Genomic DNA, 6,760 nt, shown 5'->3' on the forward strand with positions numbered 1-6,760 from the left:
CTCGGATGTAAGACCAATTTCTCCTTTAAATAAAGGCTTTCAAGAGGGCAAAGGGCACAGAGTTGGCCATGTTTTTGGAAATGGATGTTATCAGCATTGTCTTCATTGCTGGACCTTTAATTTCCCTCTATGGTTTAGCCATACAAGGGTTTCCTCTCCTAGAGACTTGAATATCTATTACTTAGTCCAGATAATGTTAAGAATTCTATGTCCTTACCTAAATAATAGATTCTTAATAAAACAACCCCTAAATTAAGAAAGAACTTTAAATCCCACGAGTCAGTGGGGAAAACATTGGACAAAGATTTGAATACTGTGGCTCAGGTTCTAGTACCATCCCTAACAAATTTTTCTTAGATTTAGAGAAATCATGGCATTTCTATATAATTAATGTAACATAAAAATATTAGTGTCACCTCTCCATTTATGTGAATAATATGGTAGCAGTTAAGGTCTAATCTAAATAATAAAACTCCTTTTCATTGTTCTTTTCTAAGTGTGAGGTATCGTGATAAAAACTTTATAAATATTTATACTATTTAATTATCATGAAAACCTATGCATCAGTAATTAATATTAATCCTATATTTAAAATGAGGATACCATAGATCAGAGATGTTATGTAACCTGTCTGAGGTTGCACAGCCAATGTGCAAAAGATCCATGATTTGAAACTATTTGTGTCTAATTTCAAAATATGTGTTCTTAACTTCATCACTCTACTAGTCTCCTTGATATACTTTCCTTAGGATATCTTAAACTAAAGGTAGCGAGAGCTAAAACCAACTTTTCTAGAGTATTCATTCAACGCTTTAGATCATTTTCTTGTTTTAAAATTTAACTCCCAAAATAATCTTGTAAGAACATGGTATCATTTCTAACTTATAGGTAAAAATGTGATTTATCCAAAAGAATTTTCCGTGTGATTTGAACTGGGTCCTATTTGAATCTAAATTTCTTTTTTCTCATTATTAAATATTGTTTCACATCATCTTATATAGTGGGGTCTCTTAAGTTTGAAGCAAGGATATACAATTTCCAAGGCCAACATGAAATTTATGAAATCGTTTTTCTTGTTATACTAGAAAAACCACACTTTTCCTCTCCTGCCTCTAAAATTTGGGAACAAGGTTAATGTTAAATGTCTCCACAAATCAGCACAAAAACTGCTATTGAGGAATTATCAGAGACTTCGAAGTTGGTGGCAGGCAGGAAAATGTAGTTCTTTTAAAATCTTATCTCACAGTCTAAGAAATTCTCCACAATTTCGAAAACTTCAGGAGAAGGTGCTTTGAAGAATAACAATTATCTTCAATTGTGGCAAGATTGTTACTTCCCTTTCACCAGACCCCCTTCCAAAATGAAGGGTTTGAGGGATATAATAAAGTTTCTCTCAATTTTGCTATTTCAGACTCTAGCACAGTCTCAAAAATAATTAGCATTGATACTTTCCTTTCCACCAGCAAAGTTCTTCGAAGGCAATAATTTGTCTCTCCCCAGAAACATCAAACTCTTCAATTGAATAATGATGGCCTTGAAATACATGGGTCTGAAACAGATCAGAGAGAATCAGATTCTGGAAACCTGTAATCCTATTTTACCACCTAGAAAGCAAAAGGATGATAAAAGCAATGAAACCACAGTCTGCAGCCCTGAGACCCCTCTTCATAATAAAAAGCTCTAGAGCTGAAATTCAGGCTTCCACTCAACACAAGGATCCCTCTGTCCATGAACCTCCTTCTGTTCTTTTTACCCCGGTGGCAAGTATCTCCTACTGTCCTATGTGCCTCCTTGCTATTGGCCTCTACTTTAGAATTTCTGAAAATTACTTTCCTCATTAATAGGATACGCCCGGACTGTTGGATAAAGCCACCTTTTTATCTATTTTGCTTGACTTTGTAATTATAGAAACAATCTATGTTCACTGCAGAAAATTTGAAAATATGAACAAAAATATATATATAGGTAAAAAATCGGCCCTATGGTAAGAGTCAGGGGAGTAGCTATTTTGGCAGAGGTGTGGAGAGGTGCGGCGGGGAGGGGTGATATTGGTTGAGAAGAGACGCATCAAAGCCTTCTGGGTTGCTCAACATGTTTTATCACGTTCCTTAATGACCTAAAACTTTTCCTAATGTTTCTGTAAATTCAAGTGTTCATCCTCTCCCAGTTCTATCCTTTGTCTCAAAATAAACAACTATACGGTATGAATACCTAAATAAACTCTCTGCTTTCTTGTTCTATGACCAAAGATCATTTTTTAAAAATAGATACATTTCCTCCTAAAGGACCAGAAGCAATTCAGAGTGGGTGAGTCCAAAGTCTTAAGATTTTGTTAAGGTAGAAGACACTACACAAAAACTTTAAAGCAATTCAATAGAGACAGATTTAACTAAGAAGTATCGTTGCCACAGGCAATATCTCATTATGATTCAAGGAAGAAGTCTTACCTAGCTTTAAATATATTAAACTTTAGTATGCCGTTTTGCTATTATGAATTTAAGTAGGTCAGAAGATATACACTTATACCTGTATGCCCTAGGCAAGAAATAATTTATGGAATGCCAGGCAAATGTTTATTGTAAATTTTTATTTACTTTATTGTCTACCTTCCATTTTGAGTTCTTGAGGGCTAGTATCATGTCTCTCATATCTAGTTTAAAGAACACAACATTTATTTAGTATCTACTAAGGCTCTATACATATATTAACTATTTCACTTGTACAACACAGAAAAGATAGGCAAAAAAGGCAATTAGGCTTATATGGAGGCTCCACTGTAGCTAGCTAGGCATCTGGAAGCATTCTATGTTTCTGTTTTACCACCTTAGTATGTAACTCCATTCTCAAGATCACCTCATGGTTCAGTATGGCTGCTAGAGTTCCAGATATCATGTTCACATCCCAGGTGGAAAGAGAAACAAAGAAAGGAAAGGGGATAACACTCTCAACTGCATCAGAAACTTTAAAGAACCCTTCTAGAAATTAAAAAGAAAACTTACACTGACCTCTCATCGGCAAGAACTTAGTCGTAAGAAGACCGAGAAACACATTTATTTCTGGAGACAATGTTCTCACCTGAAGAATGACAGTCTGTCGCCAAGAAAGGGGAGAATGATATATAATAGGCAACTGATATCCATGTCATCTCCATGTTATAGATGCAGACATTAAGGCTCATTGTAGTTTAATAATTGTGCACGATCACAAGATATTATAGCTAGTGATCTACCTCATCCCAAAGCCAGTGCTCTTTTCCGCAATGTAACACTGCCATCCCTGTTACTGCGCAGAGAGTTACCTCATACTAGACATTCAATGCATGTTTGTGCAATGAGGGAACAAATGAGCACTCTAGATTAGCTGCAATAAAATGGTGAAGAGCACGGGCTCTTGAGCAGTGATTCTCCAACTTTACTGTGCACGTGATTCCTCTGCGTATCTAATTAAAACGAAGATTCTGATTTGATAGAAATGGAGAGGGTCTGAGAGCCTGCCTGAAGTTCAAAAGAGCCTGCAGGTAATAGCTGTGCTGCTGGTCCATGGACCACTCTTTGAGAAGTAAGGGTTTAGACTTGTATTACCCAATACAATAGTAACTTACCATATGTGGTTACTGAGCACTTGAAATGTGGTTAGCCTGAATTGAGATATACTATGCAGTAAGTATAAAGTACATAGTAGATTTAAAAGATTTTGTATGAAAAAGAATAAAAAATAACTCATTATTTTATATAGATTTCATATTGAGATTATAGTGTTTGGGTTACATTAAATTAAATAAGATATGCTATTAAAATTAAATTAATTTCACTTATTTTTTATTTTTAAACATGACTAACTTTACAAAAATGTAAAATTACATCTGTGGCTCACATTACACATTTATTGGACAGTTCTGGTCTAGATTGAGTGATACTACTTAGTTCAAATTCTGAATCCCCACTTATTAGCCAAAAGACTATGAGCAAATCAACTTTACTAAGTTCAGCTTTCCCTTGTAAACGGGGAGTAATAGTAATGTTTGCTTTCTAGTGTCGTTCTTATCATTAAATAAGAGAACCAAATAAAGCATTTAACACATTACTTTAATTCTTTGAAGTTGAGCTATAACATTGAGATTTCAACAAGGACTACTAAACAAACAAAAACCATTTGATGCTTCATATTTTAAAAATATGCCAAACATAGTAATTAGGTACTTTAATGATTTTTGGTGCCAATTACTTTAAAAGTGATTTTGGTCATCCACATTACATAAACTTTGTCAGGCTCATTCTCCTTGTTTTCTAAATTCAGTAAAATCGATGAGGTACCCAGTGAACACAGATACGAAGTCGTGTTCAGTGATCGATTCTGGACATAACAATAGTACCTACACTTCCAGGCTAATAATCAGCTGAGTCAGGTCACTGTTGCTTTCACAGAACTACATTTTACTGTGGGTCCCCACGACAATTTATGTACAAAATACTAATCTTTTCCGAGCTCCAGGGTTTTACCAGTCTGCCTCTGCCCAGAACACAGAGGGTCTGGGTGAATTCACCAGAAGTCAATTTGCTGAGTGGGCAATTTGCCTAAAGCCAATTAGTGGAAAGGCCATTTTGCCAAATGACTGATTCATCAAATTTACTTATACCTTTCAACTATTTAGCTGTGGTTCATGAGTTTTGATTTTGTCCTCATTAGTGCATTTCAAGGAATGTTTAATATATTTCTTTTACAGTCCCCACTGTTCCAGATGGAACTAAGGGGCAAAGAGAGAAAGAGGCTGAAGAAAGAGAGACAGCAGAGAAATGAGAATTGAGAAGAGAAATTGTGAGGCGGAAGGGAGAGATACTGCGGAGGATAAGATGGATATAATTATGACTATATTCCCAAATAAGGAACGTTCTTATTAATACATTTTTTCAAGAATATATCATTAATCATGCAAGATAATTATAATAATTTCTGATATTCTGGAAAATATTCCAGAATGCATATTGATTGAATATGTGAAGAATTCTTGTCAATATAATCTTCTCATGCATAATACATATTCATAGACATTTTCATATTCGATAATTACCCATGTGATATATCTTCTTTATGTCTCAGTCTCTGCCTCTTGTTCTCTTATTTTCCAGCTGGAAGAAACAGAAGGAGGGGCAGAAATGTATTAAAGATTCTTTAGCATGCTGTTATGAAGGCAAAAATGAAAAGTTCATTAAAAATAATTTTGAAAACAGAAGTTTGGTGACTAGTCATTGAAGACATTTGCCTTTGGCAAAATGGGCATTCAGTGAATTGGCTTCTAAGAGCTGGCTTGCTTCTGGATGTGCAAAGAAAACTAATAATGGATGAGTTAAGATGGAAGCCCAAAAAACTAAAGATAATGTTGCATATTTTGCCTTCTACTTTAATAAGAAAAATGTTTAGGCAAAGAATTATCATATATGTACTATTTTTTTAAATGCCCAGGCTATAGTGTAGGATCTAAAGCAGCGTCAACAAATATTTGGTCCTCAGCCACAACCCTGAGTCCTGCCCACCTCCTCATCCAGCCATCACCTATCAACCATGAAGCAACTTCCTGTTTAAGTGGATGTGATTTGAGAATCTTCTTACACACACCTCAGTCATTGCACTTTTTGGTATGTGAGTAATAGGAAATCTAATTGTCATCCTGAGTCTCCCAAATATATTAGGCCATAAATGTAAACAGAAGTGTTCTTCCCCAAAAATAGATTAGAAAATAAGTACACCACCGCCTTAATGAGAGAGCATAACTCAGAAACCAGCAAGACATGTCCAGACTGAAGGTCTTAATATAGCTAAAAAATGTGTCAGTGAGAGGAGTGTTGAGAGGTATGAAAAGAAACACTAGCAACATTGGCAATGTTTATCTCAGATCAAGGATGCTCCTTATCACTGTCTCTACCTGTGTGGTTCTGGCGGCAGGTATATTCAGCTGGTGAGATGGGAACATTAGGTTATCATAATATGACATTTAAAATTTACATACTAGATTTGATTGCTTCTGCTCCTCTTCTATGTTTGCACAATGAAGTTTCTATGTACATTTGGCATATATGAGTTACAAGTATTTGAATATCTTAGCAAACATGTCTCTGTCTATAAATTCTGTTCAAGATAATCATAGCTACCATTCTTCCTCCATCTTACTCACCATACTTGTGTGTGTGTAGACATTAGACTATTTTGTCTTTACAACTAAGTTATGAAAGAGATATTTGGATCTTCATTTATAAAGGAAATAACCAAATCTTAAATATGCAGTTGGATGAAAACCTTAGATCAATTTGACCCCAAAGTCTGTGGGACTCAATCCGTGCATGCTACAGTCTTCTGAATCTAATAGTCACTAACTAGGCACTTTGGGGAGGCGACAAGACCAGGGATCTGAGCCAGGTAGATTCACTTTGTCAGGCAATCTCTCCTGGGCATAGTGGAGCAATGATGTTATAATTGCATTAATTGCTTATAACTTCCTGGTTTTCTTATCATTTTACAGGGCAAATTATTGTGTAATAACAAGAACCCTATATATGTGTCTAATGTTTTTCATACATATAATTTTTGTAGGAGAACAAAAGGGCATTGTTTTTTGTTCCTAAAATATCTATTAACTTCTTACAAAGTAAGAGCACTCAGCTAAACATAGGAGATATGCTAATAAAGTGACCTAGCCTCTGGAGATAAAATTTTTCTGTCAGAATCAGCTTTTTTTTTTTTTTTGAATTAAACCAGCATGGTTTTT

This window comes from Pteropus vampyrus, unplaced genomic scaffold, assembly GCF_000151845.1.
Source record: "Pteropus vampyrus isolate Shadow unplaced genomic scaffold, Pvam_2.0 Scaffold1, whole genome shotgun sequence".
Classification (NCBI taxonomy): Eukaryota; Metazoa; Chordata; class Mammalia; order Chiroptera; family Pteropodidae; genus Pteropus; species Pteropus vampyrus.